The sequence below is a fragment of the Bemisia tabaci genome, chromosome 1, assembly GCF_918797505.1.
Source record: "Bemisia tabaci chromosome 1, PGI_BMITA_v3".
Taxonomy (NCBI): domain Eukaryota; kingdom Metazoa; phylum Arthropoda; class Insecta; order Hemiptera; family Aleyrodidae; genus Bemisia; species Bemisia tabaci.
Window position 1 is genome coordinate 67,869,531 of NC_092793.1, and position 27,129 is coordinate 67,896,659.

The 27,129-nt window shown below is 40.1% G+C and overlaps 1 protein-coding gene across 4 annotated transcripts in view; it reads right to left on the bottom strand.

Moving 5' to 3' along the window:
* Positions 1-2,375, bottom strand: part of zfh2 (Zn finger homeodomain 2) — a 141,668-nt gene extending 139,293 nt beyond the window's left edge. For 2 of the 4 annotated variants that reach the window (XM_019043222.2, XM_019043220.2), the window contains exon 1: positions 1,752-2,374. The gene's annotated coding sequence lies outside the window, so the exon portion shown is untranslated. Of the gene's footprint in view, positions 1-1,751 lie in introns of all 4 variants that reach the window. The other 2 variants (XM_019043217.2, XM_019043223.2) reach the window with 2 other exon arrangements.
* Between the last annotated feature and the right edge of the window lie 24,754 nt (positions 2,376-27,129).

The window sequence follows — 27,129 nt, forward strand, 5'->3', positions numbered from 1 at the left end:
CATTTGGTATTACAAAAATTATAGAGAGCTCATGAAGATGAATCCTTTGAATTCTTATCTATCGATCAAGTCTAAAACTGATGATAACTGAACTAATACTACTCCTTAGGGGATTCCTCAACAAATTTTATTAGATACGTTCGTCCGCAAAACACGAAATTCATAGAATGTTGTGGCGAACTGTGATTGTACTTTACAAAGAGTTACAAGAGCATAGATTTTGCGAGGCTGATCTGATAAATCTTCAGACACGCCGATTATTTTACATTCAAATGTAGATCGAGAAATTTCGAGATCATTATTGATGGACCTATTACAAATTTAAATCGGCGGGATTTTCACGAAGATGTGGTTCTCGCTCAGACCGGGCGGCTGTTGTTGTTTTTTGTTTGGGGCACGCGGCGAAGGGGTTGACGACAGGATCCTCAAACCGGCACATGCATGTTTCTTCGAGAAGATAGCGATGAATGTTTGGCGCATGCAGGATTTGCATACCGACGTCCGTCCGAACTTATAAAAGTATGTAAATTCGACCCGGAGGACGCATCACTTACGCGCACACGAATTCAATCTCTGGCGAGAGGTTGAAACCTTATTTAAATTTTTATTTCGATGACAAAGTAATATTTAGACAAGACGCAAATCCTAAAGTCATTCCTCAATGTATGAGTGCACTTAGAACCGAAAATAATTAAAGAATGAGAGCTGTCGTCTTCAATATAAGGCGCAGATAAATGGCCTCTGTGAGCATTCAGGTAAATTAATTTGCTAACATTTACTTTGTTGTTTGGTAATAATTATTTTAATAGCAGCATCACTACTATGTTTCCACTTTTACAGATACTTATATGATCAAAGCATTCGAAATGCAATTCTCTAGCTCTGATAGCAACTGCGGTGAAAATGATCAGTTGACCGTTGCCAGAACATAAATTGTGTTGATTGATATACCGTTAAAATTTAATCATTTAATTGTATGATGTCAACTTTAATTTAATTATCCATTTAAAAATCATTCCTATTATTTGACTGAACATGAACCAATTCATACCATTTATGTTTTGGTAATAACGATGACGATGTATTTTATGTAGTTTGGCTGAAGAATCCTATCTTAATTTTGAGAGTAGGTTCCATTAAATATTTTTATTAAAACAATCAATATTAACAAATCACTTAAACTGACAGAGGTTTTTGAGGAAAGACGGATCATTTTCAAAGAAATAATTTCTTTTGGACTGAGTATAGATGTAATACAGAAAATTCCAAGAAAAATATACGTTAAGTGCCGGTGTTGAATTACTATCTTCGGTAGACTGACTTACTGTTGAAATTTGCAAAATACGTAATTACTCCCTAAAAATACGTATAGTAATGATCAATAATGTAAAAACAACATAGTGCGTAATACCTCAAATGCAAACGCGTGGGTTTTATAAGAAACGGAAAATGCGCCGCTAACAACAAAGAACCGTCCTACAATCAAATGATAAATTTCGACATTCAAATTAATGAGAACCGGAATATACCTACCCACCCAAGGATCAAAACTACTGCAGCATGACACGTTTTGCTGATAAGTCGAAACTTATCGCAAATGAATTAGGGAGAACTCGAGACAAACGAAAACACGATAGGATGATCACTTGAAACAATTAATCAAATAAATAATTTTCTTCCGGATTGTGACCTATGATTGATAAGAATCAAAACTGATGTAGCAATTTACGATATTCCAGAAAAAGAATTACCTGTTATCATCGCCTGAGAACACGTTCAAGAAAAGAGTGCCGTTTTCGTAGAGGCACTGAAAACCGCATCATCACACAAGAATAATTAGATCACCTCCATCAAACAGCGCACAATCGTATCCGATAAATAGAAATCTTTGTACAACAAGTGATTAAACTTCTCCAAAAAACCGAAACAATCACAGGAACACACAATTTTTGTATAAATAAAATAGATTTCCAGTAGTAATGCACACAAGAAAGCAGGAAAACGTAGAAACGGAGCACTTCAATAAAATATGATAATTTTTAATTCATCTAATAAAAGATTTCTTTGCGTAAAAAATAAAAACTAACAAATATTGCAAATGTATCTAGGAATATTAACTTCGGGATATCACACAGGAGCGTAAAAATGTTCAAAAATAAAACAAACGAAATATGCGAGGAAAAACGAGAAAACTCGCGGCTGGAGAATTTTCCGAAAAATTTGCGAGGGAATCGACAGAGTAAAGCAAGAGAAAACGGTGAGGAAACGGATAACCTCACATTGTCGATTGTTTACAGTTTCAATAATGTACTACAGGCGGAGGTTTTTGAATGACTAACCCGCACCGCGTGGATGCTCGACCGACGAGCGCGCGCTCTGGCATCGTTTAGTGGGAGTATCTAATGAATCCCCTCCACGCTTTTTTCATATTTAAACAAAGTAGGGGAAACGTTAAAAAGAAGTTAGTAAGCGAAGACATCCAGGCGCTTAAGGTTGAAGGGAAGTTGTTACGCGCCGCTCACCGCTCGGCGTTCGCTTCTCTTCTCCGCCACCGGAGGGGAGGGGGGGGGTGGGCGGAGGGGAATTCTCCGAGAGAAAAGAAAGAAAAATTAGACGCAAAGAGGGATCGGAAAGAAAATTTGCATGCTAGATGGAGAGAACAAACAAAAAGAGAGACGGAAACTAAATCCAATACAATACGAATAAAAGTTTAAAATAGAATTGGAAGTAATTATATTTTCCCCAGTTTCTCGTTTTTCTTTTACACATACTCGCAGCTTTTTTTTTTTGCCCCTTCCAAGCTCCGCGAATAATCTATTCCTTTACGAACACTTTCCCCAACTTGCGCCTGCTCATTTATTTCCCAGATTTTATTTCGGCGGTCCTTTTTTTTATATTTACTTGGGGTCCGCCCCTTGGCCGCTCTGCAGCACAACCCACGGAGATGTAAGGTACTGCCAGCCTGGTGAGAAATACGGAGAAAGTTTGAAGAAGTGCAATTCAGTAAAAAAAATAAATAAATAAATAAAAATAAAAATAAAAAAGGGGGAAAAAATTGAAAGCACAATGAAATGATTATGATAATAGGATTGAACTATTAGACTGCATTTTCCGACAAGAAACTAATATTTTAGGCTTCCGTCACATATAAATGAAGAACAAGTAGGATTATTCCAATCTCTCTCTATATAAAAAAATTAGTTCAAATAATATGATTATCAGTTCAAAATTCCTTTAAACATTTTCCATTATCACCATTCAAATTAATATCATCTAAGAAAATCCCGTATACTTCTCTAAGTTCCTCAATTCACAGAGAAAATACATTACAAACAAAGCTACTAATCGAAATGACTCCGAAAGATGAATTCTATATTTAAAGATTGTGCGGAGCGTAAAACAATGGAAGAACACTCGAAGTTGGGTTCGAACCTAACATACAACTATTTGAACTCCGCGGTGGGCCGGGTTGCATACGCCCGATTTTGTGGGCGAAATCTTAGATCGAGAAACCCAACTTCGTACATTCCTCCATTAATCTTCGCGGTGTTTTGCGTTGAAAGGGCGTTTCGTTACTTCTGATGTTGAAAAGGCTCAGATTCATCAAAATGCTAACTGTTAATATTCTCAGTTCATTCTCCTCTACCACAAACTGATAGAAGAGCACGCAAAACAAAACAAATGCAAACTTGCAATTCGAATCTGGAATTTCAAAGGAATCTGTGAACTGATGATATTGAACTAGGACTCCCTATTTATTGTACTCTACACTTTCTGTAATTTAGATGAATCCCATTATATGTACCTCAAGGAAGGGTTTTTAATACAGAGACAGAATAGGAAAACGTATATTTGAAGTAAAATTTAACAATGTAAAGGTGGTGATTTCTATTATTTACAGTTCTTATTCTCGGAGATTGAAATGCCGTAAGTATTTCTCTAGGAAATTCCGTTTGTGGTGCAACTTCTTGCATTAAATTGTCCTTCCTTTGAGAGGGTAGGCAATATACGCTCTCAAGAGTTTGAATATAGTGATATCAAAATCTTCGGCCTTGTTATAACGTGATACCAGTACTTTCACCCTTCCTACTACAGTATGATAACACAAGAGAATGTACTCCAGAAATTTTACATGCATTTTGGACCTTTTTTTGGACCTTACTCCTCCTCCTCCTTCCTTTCTGCTTTCTTTTACATAAAATTTACTTTTCTTAGCGGTGCAGCTTCTGGCACTCAATTTTCCTTCATTTAAGAGGGTAGGCCATATGCGCTATCAAGAGTTTGGATAGTGGTATCAAATTCTTCGATCTCGTTTTAACGTGTTACCAGTGCTTTCGCCCTTCCTATCAAAGTAAACAGAGCAGAATGTACTACTGATACATGCATTTTGGACCCTCTTTCTTCCTTCTCTTCTTTCTTTTCTTCCTCTTATTATTCAGTTTAAATTCCTTCCTCTACTCTCATCTTCCTCTTAGCCGAGTAAATTTCACTGTTTCTTTTCCGTTCCTATCTTTTCTTTCTGGCCGAACCAAAAGTCCGCGAATACTGAAGTGTCGCGCTATACTACCGTGCTAAGGAAAAACGCCGTATGAACCCTCAGGCGTTGCCAAATTTCCTCTGATAAATTACAAATTTCTTGGGGAAATGGTACATATTTTTCTTCCAATTTTTCCGACAATTTTGTTCGCAATTTAATCTAAAATATCTGAACATTTCACGGAAAAAAATGCATCAATTTCGTCGTAAATACATGTTTTATTCGGGGAAATTTGGCAACTCTCGAATGTTCATACGGCGTTCTTCCTTAGCATGGCAGTATAAGACACGCATGCTGTGAAAACCAGCTATCTACCATCCTTCACGGAGCCTCAACGGTGCGAACGAAGGAGCCCCGACCTCCCGACAAAATGAGGTGATAAAAATCACGTTTTTTAATTAGCGGACTCGTCTGCAATACTTGACCCTTGACCGGTTCAGAGTCCGCGAAGCCCGGACCGCCGTATCACACATAATGTCAAAAAGCTAATTACTCGGGCAGCCGTTTATTGGCCTGTCAGTCACTCCTTGAGCTTGCGGAGACGCCACTAATTGTCCTGCCCCGAGCGGCATCAATGGTAGAGGTCGGTCATGGGCGACGAAAAAAAAAGTCTGATTTTAAATATTTTTTCTTGGTTTTCTAGTAGTTAAGCTTCCAAAATGAATGTATCCACGGTTCTAGGATCTTTGAACCCTTCCGCTTTGACATGCGGGTTGCCTAAAGCTGACATTGCAGGTGGTATCAAATTTGCCGTCTAATTCTCAAGGTTTTATTTCGCTTTTGCATGAGTTCTGTGGCAGATAAATCAAAATTTCAATTAAACATGCTTATTCTCCTCCCTTTAAGAAACATTTTGGTATAGCATTAATGTGCATTGGCATATTTTTAGGAGGACCAAAACCACCTCCAAAGCTTGCTTTAAAAAAAACGCCCGAAAAAATGTTAAAATAGCTCGATAAAAAAATGTCCACAAGTGTCCGCAAAATCCTTTGTTGGGTTGCCTCCTGTACACTATCAGGAATGATATTATGTAATAATTAGCCGCTAATATCCGCTAATCTGCGAAAACGGTCCATTTGAATGATAGGAAGTCGCGCCTGCTGGGAATCCGATCTTGCTCTATTGTCATCAATAAAATCGTGCATCACACGATATCCTTCAATCTCGATAATTTTTCTACTGATTACTGATTTTGGCTTATTTGTTGATATTTTTGGACGAGACATTAACCTTCTGTTAGTCTTTGAAGCTGATTCGATCAGCGTTATACTGTGCGATAAAGTTTAAGGTGTATGTTTTGCGCATTGTATATGTCACACGTCCCGTTTCTTGCACAATGTCTTCAACATACCTAGAACTCTTTCATGAGCTCCATACAAATAAAATTTCAACAATTTTTGTCCCCCCCTCGGAGGATGACAATACTTTCTCTACCCTAGGGTAGCGAGAAAGTAAAAATTGGTTGTGGGTTGAAAAAGAAGAAATACAAGAAATTTCTTCAAAAGACAATAGTCCTTCTCAGAGGTTCTTCAAGGGATCAGAACTTGCATGAAAGTAAATTTCCTCCTATTTTAATATTTATTTGATTAATATGTTTCAAACTTCACTCCAAACATCGAGGAACAAAACCTGAAAAAAAAGTGGAAGTGGGATTGACCATAATGGTATAGTAAAAAAAAATATGGTGATAAAAAGCCAAATAATGGTCGATTTAAGCATCTAGATGAAAGTGAGAATCATACTCGATATAAAAATTACCATACCCGGATTGTAAATATCAGTTAGGTGTGTCTGTCCATCGTTTAGGTATTTCTCACCATCAGCTGGGTATTTTTTACCATACGATGAGTTAAAAGTATGGAATAACATGGTAACACTTGCGTTTGATATCTGTAGGCATCTGTATGCGACTGGTCATGGTGTTGGTAGGTTAAATTTACCATACTGGTATAGTCAGCGTGGTGAGAGCTCCCGCTTGACTGCGCTGCGGTCTGTGGTCCGCCATTTTTCGTTTGTCTGTTTGTCAGTTATAAATTTATCACGTTGAGGGTCGGAGTCCGTGGCTGTGTTTTATTGATCCATATTAATCCATGTGAATCCACGCGTAATTTGCCCAAATTTGTGTTCGAATTGTCCCTAAAGCTACCGTCTTCTCTTCGAATCTATCTATATTGATCTGCCACATACATTTTCTGAGATTTTTTCGTTATTCGTATCGACCAATTTCTGGAGGTTAGGAGTTGCTACAATGAATCTGGCTTGCAAAGTGAAGGAATCCTGAAAATTTGAAAACCTTCGCAAAGTTGTTCTGCAATCCAGTGAATATCGGTTCTGTGTAAAGTCATTTCGAAAACATAAAAGTGCGGAAGTAATTTGAAAATAATCGACTAGAAGTGATTTTTGAATACTTCGTTCGTAGGTATATCTATATTCTTGTTAAAATTTTCGAAGCTCAACATACTCAGATGAAGAGACAAATGTGCGTGGGATTGATGTTTAACTGTAACTTTAAGCAAAATTTGGCAGCTTCTGCCCCACCGTGAACCGTGCGATTGGATTTTCATGTAGTGTCTTTTTGTGGGTATATTTTGAACTATCTATTTATTATATGCAATTAAATTTTCCGTGGATCTGATTTAGTCTGTAAATGATACCTTAACGCGAATAACAAGTATGGTTTTGGTATCATTTACTTGAAATCAGTGAAGCAATTATCTGCTATTTCTCGTTGAAACTGTCTTTAACTGCCATTGATTGTGTATGTAACGGAATTTCTAAAAGTAAGATGTAAGTAAAATATCCACGACTTTCATCAAAAGCATTTAATAATATAAGATGAGTGGATTTTAGAATCTACAAGGTTTGTCGCAGCATCTGGATGCTTGAAATTACCATACTAGTCAGTCGGGAACGCCACACTGGCACTGTGTCGCATAGTGTCAGCCGTATCGTGTTATTTACCATACCGGTATATTGGTAACTATGCTGCAGCTTCACTGTGTAAAAAATCAAGTAGACAGTATGGTAAATAACACCCAAACTCTGGTAAATCCCACCGATTATTTTTTTCGCGGCAGGTCGTGTGCGATGCCTCCTTCAACACACTTCCGAGATCATTCGCAAAAGTGTTGAAATATGAGTACCCGCCGTGGCCGGGAAATATACTGCCGTGCTGAGGAAAAACGCCGTATGAACCTTCAGGCGTTGCCAAATTTCCTTTGATAAAATGTGAATTTCCTTGTACACTTATGAAGATGTTCCTCCCAATTTTTCAGATAGTTTTGTTTGCAATTTCACCTAAAGATTCTGAAAATGTAAAGGAAAAATATTCGTAACTATCCTCAAGAGTAAGCATTTTATCGAAGAAAATTTGGCAACTCTCGAATGTCCATACGGCGGTTTTTCTTAGCACGGCAGTATACCTCGGTGCACGGAGACAAATTTCACCGGTGATATACTTTTGTCAAATGCAACTTTTGAGCCTGATGCAAACTTTGGTTGGGGCGGAATGATGAACTGCCTCATACGAAACTTTGCGCAAAAATCACCATAGGGAAACAGGAAAAATCTGAAATTTACTCCTATTCTCACAACACACTTCGCATGGACACTTTTCAGAATTTCGAGCTTCCCGCTTCAAAAAGTGGACTATACTAATTCAAAGACATAATTCGATACAGCAGAATCGTAGTTTCACATTTTCGAGCAGATTTACTCTCTTTTAATGCCTTGCATTTTCTTTTTTCTCATTCTCTCTTTCGGCCACTTTTTGCAGAGCAAACGGTTAAAATATTATTGAACGTAGATACATGTCATACCAAGGAAGAAACATAGAGTTAAGTAGAATATACCACGGGTCAGCTAAATTAATTATCTGGATTGTTGTTCAGCTACTGTTCTATCAATGTCATAACGAAATACCATCATGCAGAGATAAAACAACGTATCAGCATTCAATTGTCACCAGGCTTTCCTCGATAAAATACGCATTTTCTGCGAAACTTGTGACTGTCTCTGTTTCATATTTTTCAGAGATTTTAATTTGTAATTTGATCTGAAGTATTCAAAATATGTAAGGAACAGTCTTTTCATAACTCCTTTTAAAAACGAATATTTTGAAGGGTAAAATTTGGCAACACCCGAATGTATATACGGCGTTTTCCACAGAGCAAGGCAGTAAAGCGGAACCGAAATGCATGCATCTTTGTGCGAGCGGATCCCGAGCCAATTGGCGGCTCTCGGGAACCGTGAAATCAGCATAATCAAAACAGACCGAGCGATTTTTGAAAATTCGGAGCGAAAATAAGTAAATCCGATACCGAGATTACCGCGGAGATGAGGATGCAAGTCCAATCACTGATGGACGTCCCTGCATAGGAGAAACAAAAGAAGGGACCTTTCCGGCGAAGGAACGGCAGAAGGAGCGCGCTAATCCTCCTCCCATGGTCTCGGGCCCTGCGTTGTAAAATTTGGCCTTCTCGGAGCGTTTTTCGCGTGCAATTCGAAAAACAAAGACAGAGGATTCGCTTTCGAATTCCAACGCCGTCGGTGAGCCCAGCGCTGACAATGCATCTCAATTTTCTGGCACACTTGAGCAGAAAGGTGCCGCTACTTCGCCGTGTCCCCGATTTTGATTTTCATTCTGCGACCCCGGCCGTGGAGAGAGGCCCCAAAATTGAAAAAAAAAAGGCTACCCCCACCGGTTGCCAAATAGTGGTATCGGGGCGTATGAATTACCTCGAAAGAGCTGCTTTTAAAACGGAGTTGCAGATAAATAAAATATTGAAATTTCAGAAAAAGATGAAAGATTTTGCAAAATAGTTTTCGAAATTAAATGAAAGGCCAATGGTTTTTGCTTTTTGGCGTTTTTTAGCGCAAGTTGCATACCCAGCCCCTGAAAATATGATTGATATTTTTCAAAACTTTGTAAAATTTCATAGAATATTTCATGGAAATTTCAAGTCTTTTATAATGTTCAATGCACTTGTGAAACCTCGTTCTAAAATTGCAGAAAAGTATATGATAATAAACTCTCTGAAAATTTCAGGTTAAAATCCAGGGGGATAGAGACACAGTATTCAAGAGCATGCTTTCAAACAACCGGGATGATACTACTGTATGGAAAAGGCATCGACTCTCTTTTCGGGGTGAGCTCTGCTCTTAACGGAGTGGAATCGACTATTTTTGCAGAGGTTAAGTCCGCTTTTACGGTACTGGAATTTTTGGGAGCGATTCTGGCTTATTGTTAAATATATAATAATTATTGCGGCATGACGGATGCTTTGCTTTCCTACCTCGATAACGGAAGGCACAACCCCTATTCTCTAACCTCCGTAGCACTTTCGTGCCATATAAATTCTTAGTTAAAAAACTATACTGCGTGTTACAACTTTTAAGGACATAAAATGACTATGTGATGCGCTTTGGTTTGACTAAAATAAAGTGTGCATGAAATCTACCTTTAATAGTCTCATTAAATTTTCATATTTTTGGTCTCTTTCGTTTTCAGACCTGGCTATCAACAAATGGCATTTATAGCAGTTGTAATATGGAATAAATTGTGGTGTTCGGAGACCGACCTGTTAGAATTTCTGGCTCATTAAAATTGACAACATCGTCCGCAAGACGAAGAAAGTGACGGCAGAGAAAGGCTTTATTAGGGGAGGGTTCCGACAAAGGAGGAGAAGAAAGGGCCATGAGTGACCGTTCTACCATCGCATCGCAAAAACGGGAAAAAGGCCGCGAAAAAGGGCCAAAACGATGTTAGCCTAGATACCCGTAACAGGACAGGACGACTCACTTTCCGCATTTCTGGCGGTGATGTTTTTACGATTTTGTTTTAGGCGGCCGCGGCGCGGCGGACACCTAGCACCGCGCTATTGTTTAAGGAAATAACCCTCTTCCCTCGTCCTCCGTTTATTGGGCTGCACCGCTAAAAAATATCATGGAACCGTGAAATATAACTGCACTCCGCCGATGGCCGTTTCCCCTCCGACCGCGCGCGGATCATAATATCCCTTTACAGTTATCCCTTCCCCCTACCCGTGCCATCCTATTTCGCCCTGTCCCCTCTGACGCGAGTCACTCTTTGAGCTCCCAAACGGTTTTCAAACGGTTTTAATGGGCGCTTTTGATTAGGTGTGTAAAATTAAACGGAATCCGTTCAGTTCCGAGCAACAAAATTGGGAATAGTGCAGTTGCACACTATAACTGCTCAGGTCGAAATTCCTTATAAAATCAGACAAATTGTCCATTGATAATAGTATGAATTTTGCACTTAACTCGAATATTTCCGATTCTATTTAATTCCTCTAAAAAATTGCAGAAATATCTCCTTGGTCTTGTTTCGTAAATCTCGTTGAACAAGAGAAGAGAGTGGGAAGAAAATGTAAAGAGACTCCTAGTTATTGTATTGTATAGAGGTACACAACATGCATCGTCTCTGTCAAAGATACACATTCTTCGGCTTGCATTGCAAAAGTGAGATGCATGGTCCTCGCTCATGAAAAAATAATAATATAATCACATTTAACTGATAGAATATCTTGAGCTCAAAGAAAAAATATTAAAATTATACTCATTCTTCGTCCCTTTCCTACCCTGGTCATATGGACGTATTTCTATCAAATGGAACTACGTGCATTATGACGTGAGCCCTGTTATACACATATTCTCATGGGTCTCAGGGCTCGATGTCTTAATGCACATAGTTCCGTTTGATAGAAATACGTCCTATTCATCTTCTTCTTTCTCTTCTTTCTATTTCTCTTCTCCTTTGTCTTTATCTCCAAGTTTCGTCCTCTTCTGGTGTATGTCAGTAGTCATACGATCTTAAGTTATACTCCTTCTCTAGAGCAGTAAATGTATGTAGTTTTACAATAAAAAAAAAATCATGTTTTTTCTCACCAATTTTTTTATTTTCGTCTCATACATGGCGAGTCTTTCTGGAGTCAGGTTTTGTGTCGTGGATCGAAGGCTTTTTGAGTTCCGACCGATGGATGGCGTGAGAGCATAGCAATCATCTCTGACGCGACAATAATATTTTTGACGTGGGGAGGAGGAAGGGATAGGTTCATGAGGGGGGGAGGGGGGGACGAGGATTGGGTATACAATACAGTTAATTACCCATAATTACCTTCATCGCCTCTGCGCAGGGGTTGGTTCATTCGTTTCTTTTCGTACCAGGGTGTAACGGCTTATTAGTCAGATATCAAGCTTACTCTCCGTAGTTCACAATCAAAGTAATCTTTGTCTCCTTTTTGGAAAGATCATCGCTTGAAATTATAATTGAAAGAAGATAAGAAAAAAACGTACGTTTTGTAAAAGGGAACAAAATGAAAAAAGAAAGAAAGAAAAAAACTATCAGAAGCGTGAATCCATCGCGGAACTTTTCCGGGGAAAAGATGTGTAGGCTCGGTTCGCGTTTTTCAACATAATGATGATTATTTCGGCTGTAAAAGTCCCTATTTTCCGTGAAATATGTCATGAGTAATTATATGCAGCCGTTGAGCATAAGTTCCTGACTCTCACTACCTCATTATCTCACCGCTGCTGGAGTGCGGAAGGTGAGAGGGGTCCCTCAGGAAAAACCGCGAATCGTCACTCGGAGTTCACTAGACTTACGTGGTTTCTACTTGGCACGAAGGATCAAGTTCGAACGTTAGCGTGTAAAAATTAGCGCAAACTGCTTGTTCCGCGGATAATTATTTTAAAAACTCGGAAGAAATGGAGAAGGGGGGAGGGGTGGGCGTGAAAGGGGTGAAGCTCTAATAATCGCGGCAGTATTTCAACGGACTACGTGTAGGTCTTGGAAAGGCGGCGAATTAAAAACCAATCAAAAACTCTTGACGAACTTGAAACTAATTGAACGGATTTCAGCGAAAAGGTGTTATCTCCTGTTATAATCCCTCGTTTGAGCAGATAGACGCTTTTTGCTGAAACGCGTCGGATTATGAACAGTTTAATTCGCGTAATTAGTTTTGATTACGTGCCCTTATCGCGACTCGCTTAGAACATCCTGTTTCTCCTGTTACATGAGATCACGAAGGGAAAATGAAACTAAGACCCCAGAGCAAGTTATAAAAGTTTTGGAAAAATAGCAGACATGTTTTTTTTTTATTTCTTTCCTTTTTTTTAACTCTCTCCCGTAAAATATTGCTTGACGGTGCCTTAAAATAGAAGTCTAATCTTGGGAGCCATTCTGATGGCATCATCCTACACCTACACCATTGCATACTTTACATAGGATTCCAAATAAGCCCTACACAAAGAATTCAATTTTAAATTCCTTTTCTTACGACACAAAATGAGCCTCTTTTGCAACATTACAGTCTGCATGTATGAGTAGAATTGTTATTTTGTCTTTATTTAAGTTAAACAATGCAGAATAGTGGCAGGGTCCATTTCCCTTCAGGGAATATGATAGGGTTACTTGTTGCTGCATGAAAATCAAGTACTTGTTGTAAGAATATACTCTTCATTCGGTGGGGGGGGGGGGTGTCTAAATTTAACAGCTGTCTGGTGACGTGACCCAATAAAAAGTGCAACGCATGCCGTCGCCGAGTGAACTTTGGGGAACCGTTCACTGACCGCAGGAACGCTAGATCGAAATAAAAATAGGGGAAGATAGTGGAAGTTACATAGTAAAAGGAAATGACCTCGTAACACTGACCAAGGTCATTCGGGTGGTTCTGAATGGGCCGCGGCGGGAGGGAGGGCGGCGGTGACAGGGAAGGGAGCGGATAAGTCCATTGATTCGCGGCCTTCACAAACTTCCTAAAACGGACACCAGGGGGTGGGATGGGGTTCGGCCAAAATAAGGAGACTGTATGGTCAACAACTTTTCACCAACTCCTACACCTTTATCTGTCCCTCCATGCTCTCGCGCCTTTGTTTTTTCCCATCTTTACCAAAGATTTTTACTGTCTTGAAACTCACACTCGGTGTCGCAGCAGATTAGACGGTAATCTTGGAGCTTTATGGGTAGAGAGATGCTGTTCTTGATAACCATGGTGCGACAGTGCTACTTCATCTTTCTCTCGTTAGAATCAGAGCTCAAAATTAGCCGTGCTGGTGTGAAAAAATCTATGAACGGATGAATTAAATAAAAGGAGTTACGAAACATGTGAATGCAATGAGCCTCTGATGCGATACGTGCATACGAACAGTTATGACATAATTTTATTATCAGATTTGTCTCGGAAAATTTTCAAAAGGAGACAAGAAAATAGAAATTAGTATTTTGTGTCCGGGACAAAGTAGAAAGAGGGGTACCAGGATCATTCGAAACCTGAAAACTCACTCTGGCGACTTTTCCCTTGATAGCAACGAACTATTCGTACTAAGGAATTAATTTAAACCCTCAAATTTCCACCAGTGACATGTCAAAAGTAACTGCTACTGTACAAGGGACAGGGGGAAAATAATTTCCGAAGGGACTGTACTAGAATATTGATCCGAACCAACGGGATCGATTCTGTCGGCTAGCTTTCTGTTTGTTGAACCTGTCGACGATACACCGTCCACACTTTAAGAATAAGAGATCGCGCAGAAACAAAAGTGATCACGGGAGTAGAGACACTGAAAAAAGTGCCTTGTCCGAGAAACAAGGATTCTAGTCACCCAGACAAGACCGTCTTGTTATATTTGATCCACAAGGCATTCTAGTTTATGGGACACATACAGTCTTGTTTAGGGAACAAGACTTCCTTGTTGCATAAGTCAAAAGTCTAGTCACGGTAACAAAATTGTCTAGTTCTGGGAACAAGACCTGTCTTGTCAAAGTATTCGGAAGAAATTAAAATTGCAAAAAAAAAATGTCACAAATTGCACGATTTGTACGAAAATATATTTGTTCTCTACTTCCTTCACTCCACTTATGCCAGAATCGTCTCATCCGACTTTTCAAATTTTACCGACTTGATCGGGATTCGAACCCGGGACCGCTTGATTACGGATCGAGTGTTCTACTGACCGAGCTATCCGGAGTAGATATGAGGGGATCCGAATTTTAGGTATAAGTATAGCCCACAGAATTACTTTTTCATTTTGTTATTATCTCAAGTCTGTGGAATGCGTAGAGCATCAGGTTGTTTGGTTTTTTTTCTTTTTTACCATTTACTTACCGTTTACGAAAAGGAATTTACATTCTACATCAGATAAAAATGGACAATTTAGGCCGAAAAAATGTGTTTGTTCAAGCAACGATGTTTCCTTTGTTCCGTGTTTATGATTCTAATTTTTATTTTTATTTTATATCATGATAATAATTAATAATATATAAATAAACCAAACGTTAAACAAATAATTATATAATTAGATACATTTGATTTTAAAACCTTACGCATGAGCGATTTATTTTTAAAAAAGAATTATAAACTTATTGTTTTTACCTTGTCATTAAACATCCAGAAAAATTTTCGGGGAACAATTATTAAGCGTAGTTCTTAAAATACTCTTTCAAAATATATAAAATAATACGCTCTCTTTGAATTTGACCATTACTCGCGGTGAGTAGAGAATCTTGTTACAGTGACAAGACTATCGAGTCCGGTGGCTCAGAAACCTAGCATATAAAACAAGACTGGTCTTGTTGCATTAACAAACGGGTGTTGTTTCCCAAACAAACTGAGTTGTTCGGCAGACTAAAAGTCTTGTTCCTGAGACAAGGCAGGTTTAACAAGTTTATCTTGTCTCTACGGCTATATTATTTTTTTCAGTGGAGAGCAACAATTATTCTGGCCTTCATTCAAAGTTGAAAGGGCACATTGGCATGTTGTATAATCGCACGAAAGTACAGGATACTCATTTGGCGGTCGATACAGAACCAACGGCAATCTGGCAACACCGAGTCCGAATTTCGGCCGCTTTTTTCAGAATCAAAGGGGGATGAAAAAATCGGTGGCGCCTGATGAGGGGAGTGACCTGCGGCCTAAGGCCTATAGCTGGTGCGTAACTGCAGTGTTGCCGATTCTTCTGAAAAATGTCGTTTTTCTAAGCATAAGATAGAAAATTCACTAGACTAATGATTGGACCCACCACACATTCTTCAATTGCTAATAGATAAGGAGGAGAGAAAAAGGATGAAAACACGGGAAAATAAGATGGATAGGGAGAGGAAGCGGCGGAGGAGATATGAGATGAAAAAGAGGAAACTAAGAACTAGAAGAAGAGGAAGATTGCGACACACTGGAGGAAAAACATATTGGATCTAGAGTCCAGACTCTTAAATACATCGACAAGAAAAATCACTCTTGATTCGATCGGATTTTTGCTTAAATCAAGAACCAAGCCTCTTAATTTGAGCGGATTTCCTTTTGATTTAAGCTTAAACCTGATTGAAATAAGAGTATTTTTTCTTTTCACTGTTTTCAAGAGTCTGGACTCTAGATCTAATGTGTTTTTTTCCAGTGTATATCGATTGTCCTATTGACTAAGGAGGGAGGAGTAAGGAAAGCTATTGCTATGTTAAATAGGATTCTTTGGGATCAAAGTATCTCTAAAGAAAAAAAGAGAATGATTTATAACACCATAATCAAAAGCATTCTGACCTACGGCAGTGAAGTGTGGCCCATGAAAGAGCGTACCAAAAAGATTCTTAAGGCAACTGAGATGGATTTCTGGCGAAGATCAGCCGGAATCTCGAGGAGAGATCACGTAAGGAACGAAAGAGTCCGTGAGATCATGAACGCCGAGCAGAACATCGTGCATGAAATTATGACCAAACAGCTTGTCTGGTATGGTCATGTTCAACGAATGGCGGATGATAGGTTGCCTAAGAAGGTGCTAGATTGGGTTCCTCCTGGGAGAAGACGTAGGGGACGCCCAGCGAAATCGTGGATTGGTGGCATTCAAGATGAAATCACAAGATGCCATCTACCAGATGACCTCTGGTCGATAGGCAAGGATGGCGATTAGGTGTCGCAGAGCGCCCGAGCGCGCTGTAAAGCGACTGGAATGTATGTATATCGATTGTCCTGCCATTTAAACCGATGGTAAAGAATCGATTACTAAGGTGTTCGCTGCAAACACCCTGATTATCGATCCTTTTCCATAAGTTTAAATGGCACAACAATCGATATATCGCAAAGCACGCCACGCCACTGGAAGCAATGCGTAAAGCGGCAACCTTGCCGAGGCAGGTACATCGGGGTTATGCGCGAGCCAGGGTGAGGGCGACAAGGCGAAGCGGTGGCGGCAGGCCAGTGCGTATGCGTATGCAAATTTGAATGGGCCGGCGCGCAGACGCCAGACGGGGAGGCAGGTTCCGGGGAAGTATTGCAAGGGTGCTCCAACGCCTGTCCCTCCTTCCTTCCGCCGGGACCGCATTGTCTCGCGCCGATGAAGGTGTCTGCACCCTGCACCTCGGACACGGCTCCTAAGCGCTTTCGCCGAAATAGAAAGCTCCCGAAACGTGTTGAAAAGGCGCCCGGGAAACGGGAGGAAATCGGTGGTCAGGACTTTGTTCCTCCGATCCAGGGATTATGTGACCGAGACGGTTCCTGCCTACGGGATGAGTCATTTGCAGGTGAAAGCCCGGCCGATGGGGACATGTCGACGTGGAAAATTCCTACGGCTCGGTGACACAAATGACTTAGAATAGGAGGTTTTTCTGCCAAGCGGAACTGTGTGCATTCAGACATGAGCCTAGACTCATTGGAAAATATGCATGGCAGGGCTCACGTCATAATGCACATAGTTCCGTTTTGCAGAAAAACGTCCGATAGATCTTGAGATTCGAAAGAGGTTCCAGCGGGTTGATTATTGAATTGATAGACAAAGTGACGGATTAAGAAGATTGGAAGACATGGGAGAAAATTGGGCGATCCCGTAGGTTAAAACGGGTTCATTGAAGAGAAAATGAGGGACTAACTGCAGAGTCTCTGGTAGGTTACCGATATTAAGTCTATTACTTAAATACTGGAATATATACAGCAGGAAACCTCAGCTACGAATGGAATTTTGAAAATAAAACCAGTGGCGAGGCATTGATGATGAATTCTCGATATTTCCCCATTAGAAGCTGCGGTAAATAATCGATTACTTAAAAGTGTTCGTTGCGAGCACCCGATTATCGATCCTTTTCCGAAGGTCCAAACGACAGATCAATCGATACATCGCAAAGCACACCACACCGCTGAAAAAAGCCTGTATATTTTAAAGGACTGCACTAATAGTCAGGCATTATAGGAAAAATAGAAAAAAAAATTTATATATAAGGTTTTATGTGCCCAAGTTGTTCATTGGGGTGCCAGGGACTCCCAGCAAAAAGTCCCCAAGAATCCCCTGTACGCTCGACCCCCCGCCCCCCCAAAACCGCCAAAAAATCGACCTTTCCTCGGTTTTTCGTAAATATCTCAAAAAGAATTGGTTTTAGCGAAAAATGAGTTATCTAGTGAATAAAAGTTCATAAAATTTCCAATAAAAATGACTTCTATGAATTTTTTTGTAAAACGACTTTGAACCCCTCAAAATGGCCGCCGAAAAAACGGGCATTTACGGAAATTTCAGTTTTTTTCCCGAAAATGCCCATTTTTCTTTGAAACGGCTGCTTTCATGTAAATGTTCATGGCGGATTCTGAAAGAGCGTTGAATTTCACATCAGAAATGATTAACATCGATCATTTTAGACTCACAGTAGATCTACGAAAATACGATATATCGAAGCTCTTCCGCCCGGGCCTAACAAATCAAGTACTGGGTACATACTCAGTACTGGTAAGTACTCATTTAAGTTTACGGTAGCGGAAGCGTTCAATTATCGCGTAATGCATCTGAAGAGGGAGGAGAGTCGGGATTCTCCCATCCAGAAAACAGAAATTGTGCATTGAGAGTTGGGGGGGGGGGGGGGCTGAAAAATAGAAATAGAGCATTATTTTATAATTAAATGATTCCTCTTTTTCACTTCGATTTGTCTCTAGTAAAGCAATAAAACACATTTTTAAATGTTCACTTTTTCACTTCGATACCTCCAGCTCCAGTACAGATGGTTGTAAGCGGGGGGGGGGGGGGGGGGGTACTCAGATTTTTTGAACGATTATCTTTTTAAGCGTAAGGTGTTCATGTACTACTTTGAGCTTGAATAGAGTCAATTATAAAACCGTGCTAAAGAACAAATGATCAGTATATTAATCACAAATAATATTTTCGATATGTTTCACTTAATAATCATTGTAAAGCAGTGTATTCTAATTAATTACAATTACTTATTCGAGAGCAAGTGGTTGCCCAATAACTTTTTTGAAGGAATGTCCAGCTGTAAAACTTAGAGAAAAGTCTTACAATAATCGTCGTCTTTTTGGCCTAAGTGCGTAATTGATTACAACTTTTTCTCTCTTCTTTTCCATCTCTTTTTCTTGTTTATCTTCTTCTCCTTCTTCTTCCGCCTTATTGCCGCTCAATTCTAGTGTTGCCCTCACGTCATCCATATTGACCTTTTCTTCTTCTCCTTACTCGTCTGTATTAAGCACAAGCGAGTTATCACACGAGATGCCGTTGCAATGCAAGCAAACGTTTGAACATTTCAGGCCTGTTTTTCTACAACCGCACGATTTTCTGCAACCCTTAACACAGTCACTGAAAATTGCGTCCAAAACTTGTTTAGGTGCAGGCCCTAAAGTGGTACGTACAGGAGTAAGCTGCGGATCCAATTTCCACCCCAAATTTAAAGGCGAGAGTGCATTAAGTACCGAGCCACGTTTGAATTTGAAGGAATGCTCTAAAACCGTGCAATTTGGCGGCATCTTCTGTCGGCGGTAGAATTTCGAGACTACTTGTTTTAGCCGTGACTGAACCTTTTTTAAACCTGATGAAACGATGTTCGTTCAAACTTTCGATATTTTTATTTGCATGATAAAGTCCGATATATATTAATCGGACGTTGCCTATTAATAATATGATAATAAATATGCAGATATATAATATGCTTGGAATAAGAATGGCACAGCCACAACGCGGATCGAGGGTGGAAGTCCGTGCAACTGCTAGAGATCAGTTCTCGAAGTAATCGCAAATCGCAAAACATAGGAAGGAGCCCGACGAAATAAATTCGATGGGGGGCAACGAGAGGCGAAAGTGGAATTTTTATGAAACCGAAGCCCCTCCAAAATGCGACAATGCGAAGACAAAACAAAAAACGTGGCCTCATCTTTTCACATCGACGTCTTCGCAGGCTTGGACCATGCTTATCGTTCCTGTTAGAGTCCCCTTATACCCAGAGTTAAGACAACTGGATTATCAGCTGACTGGCAGCCGGCCTTGGCTGGCCATGGAGGCCGAAACGAGTGCACCCAAACGAACGATATTGAGGGATTGATCTGTCTGTCACATAAAAACAACAACATCAACAAATTGATCAATTAAAAAGAAAATGAGATTGGTTTGTGAATAATTTCTTAATCTATTGCCATTTTGGACCGATAGAAATAACAATTTACTCTTGATAAACCACAATTAGGTAATATTTTCATTATTCTTGTTGACATTCGAGGTACCGCCATCTTGGTGCACTCGTTTCGGCCTCCATGAGCGAGAACCAATCAAAATTGGATTTTTTTTTAGGCCACTTTCAGCCCAACCCTGGCCCAACCAAAAGTGAGTTGTCTTAACTCTGGATATAAAGGGACTCTAGTTCCTGTATGTTAAACCGTTGCGCGGCTAAGCGGAGGAAGGGTAATGGGTGACACCCCCCCCCCCCCCACAATCACCACTCCTTTCCCTCCGATAATGGCCTTAAAAAGGAGTAAAAGGCTAATACAAACGACCCCCGAGTGAAAAAAGTATGACTTTAGTGTCATTAGAACCCCGGCCGCAAATGTTTAACTACCTAGTGCTTGATTTGATAGGCCCGGGCGGAAGAGCTTCGATATATCGTATTTCCGTAGATCTACTGTGAGTCTAAAATGATCGATGTTAATCATTTCTGATGTGAAATTCAACGCTCTTTCAGAATCTGCCCTTAACTTTTGCATGAGAGCAGCCGTTTCAAAGAAAAATGGGCATTTTCGGGAAAAAACTGAAATTTCCGTAAATGCCCGTTTTTTCGGCGGCCATTTTGAGGGGTTCAAAGTCGTTTTACAAAAAATTCATAGGAGTCATTTTTATTGGAAATTTTATGAACTTTTATTCACTAGATAACTCATTTTTCGCTAAAACCAATTCTTTTTGAGATATTTACGAAAAACCGAGGAAAGGTCGATTTTTTGGCGGTTTTGGGGGGGCGGGGGGGTCGAGCGTACAGGGGATTCTTGGGGACTTTTTGCTGGGAGTCCCTGGCACCCCAATGAACAACTTGGGCACATAAAACCTTATATATAAATTTTTTTTTCTAATCGCCGATTTTTGATCTAATATGCCTGGACTATAAAGCAGAGTTTGATTTTTGTGGAACTCTTGCTGCTGTGCGAACCAATGCTGTGACCAAGCTTAAAATGTTCTTCGACTGGGTTTAATTTTTGCACTCGAAAGACAGTCGCCCGTTCCGATTATCCAGCTATAAATCATAAATCTACTTTTCCCAAAATCAAGATAAAATCACCTAATATACTCGCACACGGTACTTCCATTTATTCACACAAGGGAAATATAGGTAGGTGCGGAGTTTCCAAAATAAGCCGATTAGGTTTGTTCATTTTTGACACACGTCACCATCTCGAACTTTTAGCGACTTCTTCTGGAAGACTCGCGCCGCTCGCGATGGCCTCCCACTTCCCCGACCGTCGCCCGACGCCGGCCGCCTCCGCTTCGCTCTTTTTCGGAGGAGGCAAAGCACGAGTGAGGGTGGAAGTCGGAATGGCGATTAAAAGCCAGGTTAAAAACCCTTCCGTGACTTACAGCCGAAAGAAAACAGCCATTATATTTAATTACGTTCTCGAAAGATAATCTAGGCGAGCGGCCCATCCTAGCGGTCGTCCGTCGGTTCGCGTCGCCCCCCCCCCCCTCCCCCGGGTTTCTACCGCGGGTCGGCGTCCAATCACAGTCGCCCGTTTAGGGCGCGCAACCACCACCACGAGTCGCAACCGCCCACCGAACAATTAAAATCTATTACGGCGAGTTGGAGGCAAAGTGCAAGGATGCCGGATTGGGCACGTGGCTGGAGAGGCTCTAAAAAACTAGATTGTCCTATATGAGCCTCTAAGGATTGGAGTCTCCCATAACGTTAAGCACAGAGAATGGAACGGGAACGATAAGAATGTTCGCGGAAACGGAGATTCGGTGGGAATGCTCCTAGGGGACGGTATAATTCTGGAAAAAGTTCCCGGGAACGGGAAGTCCGGGGGAAATTTCCCGGTAACGGGAGAAATATCTTTCTCGAAATTTCGCGTGGGCAGTATCTCGTCAGTACATCGATGTATGAATTTTCGGTAGGCTGGTATATGTTTAGGATGTCGTGATCACCAGATACATATGTTCCAGTGTGACAGCACTTCTATAGGGTCACGAAACTTGCTTTTGCTCTGCTGGATGAAGGGACTATTTTTTATGACTCCACATTCAAAAGCAGCCAATTTACATTTTCTTTGAGATGTACAGAGTTACCCTTATGAAACACTTTTATACGTCGTTCTCGAGAGAAATGCTTTTCGATCCCATTATTGATCAATCGAAATCATCTGCTCACGCTGCTATGAAATAGAGAATTTGCAGGTGTCTATAATTTTGTGAATTTCATCTTTAAAACGGTACTGCTCGTAACACTGCACGAGGATATGCTTCTGGAGAAAATATGACAAAATAACCTAATCTGATAAAATACATGTCTTTAAATGAGAAATGCCGCCAGATGACGTCACAAGGTGGCACATTTTCTCACTTTTAAATATATTTGTCTCCAATTTCCCATGTCTAAAAAAATTATGAAAAATACTGCGAACTCAGTTCAAAAGGCACTCTCAGATGAAGCAATAACATTTTTGGGTGTAAATTCTCCCTTTCAAAGCTGAACCGCGCACTGAGCAGAAAAGTATCATATTGAAGCGATTTCAATAAAAACTCCTAGATAATGAGAGGTTAGGCAACGGTGGTAAGCCGGTTGTCAAGTGTCGTCGGTGTCGGTAAGAAAATCAATGTCACCAAAGTTGAGTCATCAGTCGTAGATGGTGAGGTGACCTGCCCTTCTTCTCTCTTTCTCGCTGGCGTAATTGCACGGTTAACTAGACTCGGGTCAACCAGCGCTGCGCTAATGAAGTCGCTTTATTCCTGAAATTTCCCTCGACTGCTTCGGCGTTGGGCGGGGAGAAGACGCGCACTGTGCTTCTTTACACGCAGACGTCATGCAACCGACTATTGACAAGCGAAATAGCAACTTAAACTTTCCATCGGGATATGAAAAATAAAAGGCCAGATAAGAGGAGGTATGCGAAATGCATTATTTTAAGTCGAAGAGAAAATGGGGCTAGGGAAAAAATGACGGCTATACGCGAATTTTCCGCAGCTCTTTAATGCATTTTGATGATTTAATGATGTCTTTGATGGAAAACGTTCATTGATGCCCATATTACACCCATATCGACGATGTAAGTCGGCAATCACATAACTCGGTTTGCGACGTCGCAGACTTCCTGTCACCCTTTATTTTTTAAACAAGGAACTACTCAACGGCAATTCCTTAAAACTGCCATGATTTCTCTTCTCTGTGCGAAGAAAATTCTGCAAAAACTTTAAGGAATGATGTCAATTTGTTCTCCTTTAAAAAAATAACATTGAGGCGTAGATTTCCAGACACCGCGAATTTGCGGGCCTCATCCTGATTTTCGCAGTTATGAACGCTTAAAATATTCTTATGAAAGAAGCAAGTCATCCAGACAATTTTGCCTTCATTTCACTAGGTATGCAACATGGGCTCTTCAGTGTTTAATAGTAGTATCCTAGCGTCGCGTCCTTAGAAACCTGGACAACTTGCAAAAATAATTTCCCTGGTCGCAAGAGTCAAGGGTGAATTGCCAAACTTCACAGTGAGAAACAATCAAATGCATCAGTGGCGAGGCGTGAATGATCGATTATCGATATTTCCCCATTTGAAGCTACGGTAAAGAATCGATTGTTTAGGTGTTCGTTGCAAACACCCTGTTAATCGATCCTTTTCCATAGGTTTAAATGGCAGATAAATCAATATATCGCAAAGCACGCCACGCCACTGAAATGCATACGAACGACGAGGGACTAAGAATATACACATGCCTCCCTCGCTCCCTATACGGCGCTGTGCGGCAGCTTTGTAAAAAGGGTCGGCGGTAGATGGCTCCATCTGGCGGATGAGGTCGGAAACTAGAAGGGTTGCGGCGGGGGAAAGTTACAAGTTTGAAGCTCGGAGATTTGCCCCGAGTGGTGTAAAGCGCTGTGGCTATGTTGCTGACCAGTCGGAATCCGATAATGCTCCTTCTCACACCTCAGACCTCACACTTCCCCTCTTGACCGATCAAAACATACGCTTTAGGCGCTGCTCTCACACGAGCGTTTAAAAGCCTTCCTCCAACCGAGTGGTTTCTGGCTGAGCCCTTGTGTAGCGCTGTAAAACTAAATGGATATTTTTTCATAATTGACGACCGTGCAAAACACCGTGAACGATTCGATCATTGCCAAAAATATGAGGTCGAAAGTTTGCATGAATATTTGAAAAATATGCAGGGTAGCTATAGAAAATAAAATAAAAATGACATACAATCATTTTTAAAATCAAATGAGGTGTTTTGCTAAAATATTGCAAAAAACTTGTTTTTATTTCATTTTTTTTAACATTTAAAAAATATTTGCTTCGTTTTGAATTGGTACGAACTTATTGCGGAAGGCATTTTTTGACATGACATATTTTTCTTTTAGCTACAAAAAAAAAAAAAAAAAAAAAAAAAAACTTCTCTGTTGCAAATGTTTTTCAATAAGAATTTACTGCGATTTAAAAAATAATTTTCACCACGATGAAAAGAACAAACTTGATAGACCATTCCTGATATGGTGCGCTTACAGGTGTGCTGATAAGCGTACCTGTTCAATGATTTGCTGGGATGGGAAACTTATTTGTTGATTTCAAACAGGTTCCTCACTTTTAAATCTGAATCAAAGAATGAATATTTTGAAAAATTTCTGCGGCACATTTCCTCTTTGAAGCTGCGAGTCTTTCATTCTGTTTCAAAATCATGGTATAATTTCTGCAAACATTTATAATCTTTGTTCTCAAACTATTCTTTTATTTTATTTACATCATTATTTATTTATCTATTTATTTTTATTTTTTTTTGTTTGAGTGGTCACTTTTCTGTCATTTGTCTCTCAGCATGAAATCTTTTAAAGGTCTACTGAAACAAACGGGAGTCCAGAGTTGAACCTATTGACTGGAAAGCTCCGATCCAATGTTGAGCCTGCGATGTACTTGGTGACAAGGTCCCTGTCCCTTCATTTCCCGTCGGCTCAGCGGCCTGGAAAACTCCAACTTGGTGAAAAGTAGGGTATAACCAGCCTACGCCTTATTATCGATTACACTTGCATAATACGACCAGGTATTCCAAGACAATTACACGACACGATAATCCCTCCTAGACCCCCCCCCCCCTCCATTCACGAGTGTGTTCATGGCCTTGCTGCCGGTTATCGAGCAAAAACCGTCTCTCATCGTGGAAAGCGGTGATTTTCCCTCCTCAATGTAACAGCCGGGCACTTGTGGGATAATTGAATGATTCGACATTAAGGATTAAATATTTAATAGAAGCCCTCGAACTTCCTCAAAGAAAATTGAGCTAGCAAACGTATGAACCGTGAATTATTAATCCTAATATGACATTCACTGACCGTTCTAGTCGCGATTCATCGAAAAGTTGCTGCTTCGCGCGGTAAAACTCACTTATTCTGCCGTGTTGGGCAGAACGTCGTATGAGAACCCGGACTACCCCTGCAGTTTTTCCTCCAATGAATTCGATTTTTTTTTTTTGTAAAAAACAAAAAACTTACGAATATTTCGCCTTCGAAATTTCAAAGTACATTAGTTAGTACAAGGAATACGATTCTCTAAAATATTGAAAGAGAAAAATTTACCAGTTCTGTGGAACATTTGTATTTTATGAAAGGAACGTGACAACATTCGGGTGCTCAAAAAGCGTTTACTCTTAGCATGGCAATAGAAGGCTACTCAAATCTGGAAATTTTCCCAGCGATTTAGCGTGTCAATCGATCTTTGTTTCGATACGGGACTGGATGGAACGATGATGTCTCAAGAGGTTGGGAGTATGCACTTTTGGGGAAATTATTTGTGCTTGAGCAAATATCAATCAGTAATTTCAGGAAGCCACTTTTCGTTACGAGGATAAGAGGATAAGAGTAATGCAAACAGCCACGAATCTGGCGTCAAAGAATTTTATTCCAGAATGATAGAAAATTAGGGGTTGTATTGTGGAGTGATATACAAACGAGTTACGTGAAGACAACTTCAAATTACAAAAATTGGGGTTTTTAACGGAGATATAGGATCCCATATCTAGGTAGTTTCAAAAGAAACGCACAGTTCAATAAGCTAGTTGGACGAAATGCTTTTTTGCCAAAACTTTATTTAGAAATGTTCTACTCAGTGACGGTATTTAAACAGATCATCGTACAAACATGAATTATTGCATAAAAACGAAAAAGTTTGTTCGTGGGGCATGAACATATTGAGAGAAAGAGAGGTATGATTTAAGTTCAATACATTTGGTGGGTATATTTTTTTCTTATTTCAATTTTATTTTAATTTATTCTGTAGCTTTGTAGTTAAATGTAACTTACTTGGAGTCAATATTTAGGAAATCCCAACGGAGCGTTTGATATTAATCTTTCCACTTCCCGCGATATCGATTTAAATTCGTGAAGAACTCCTCATGAGCTGAAAGAGAAACGCAAAACAACGAAGCCACAGTGGCTCTTTAATGGTAATCTCTGGATACAACTATTCGTACTCGGCGGATGACCCGGATGCATACGCACACTTTTGAAGGCGCACTAACTTTCCTAATAGCAACACTTGAGAGCAACTATTCTAATTCGGTGGATGACCAGTGGCGTGGCATAATTTGTGAAAACTTTGTTTTGGTTTTTATTTCACTTCCTATATTAACTTAGAGTAACACAAGATCACAAATATTTCTATCAGTGTGGATGTATAGGTCCCGCATTACTTTCGCACCCTTCAACTTTCAAATCCATCATCGTGAGGATTATCACTCACCCTTTAGTAGATGCGGAGGTATCAATAACCAAATCCGCGAAGAAAAAACCGAGCTAATTGGCTGTTATCACTCGACATCGAGGTGATTAATTATTCGAACTTTCAGTTAAAACGCGGAAAAGCGCAACATTGACGGAACTGGGGATTTTTTTAACGTAATTAGCGGATGACTGCGTCCGAATCAACGAGGGGAGCTCATCGAGGGAGGCTGCGGACACAAAAGCGTCGGGGAAAAAAAGTAGGAGTTAATTATAAGAAAATGAAGACAAATAAATGGAAAGTCTAAATAATTAAGGAGGCGCATTTATTTTTAACGGAGGTGTAAAAGCGCGGTCGGCTCGGGTGTCTGGGGCGATTTAGAGGCGACAGTCGCCGCACCAATTAAAACAAGCGACGTTCTATTTAATCA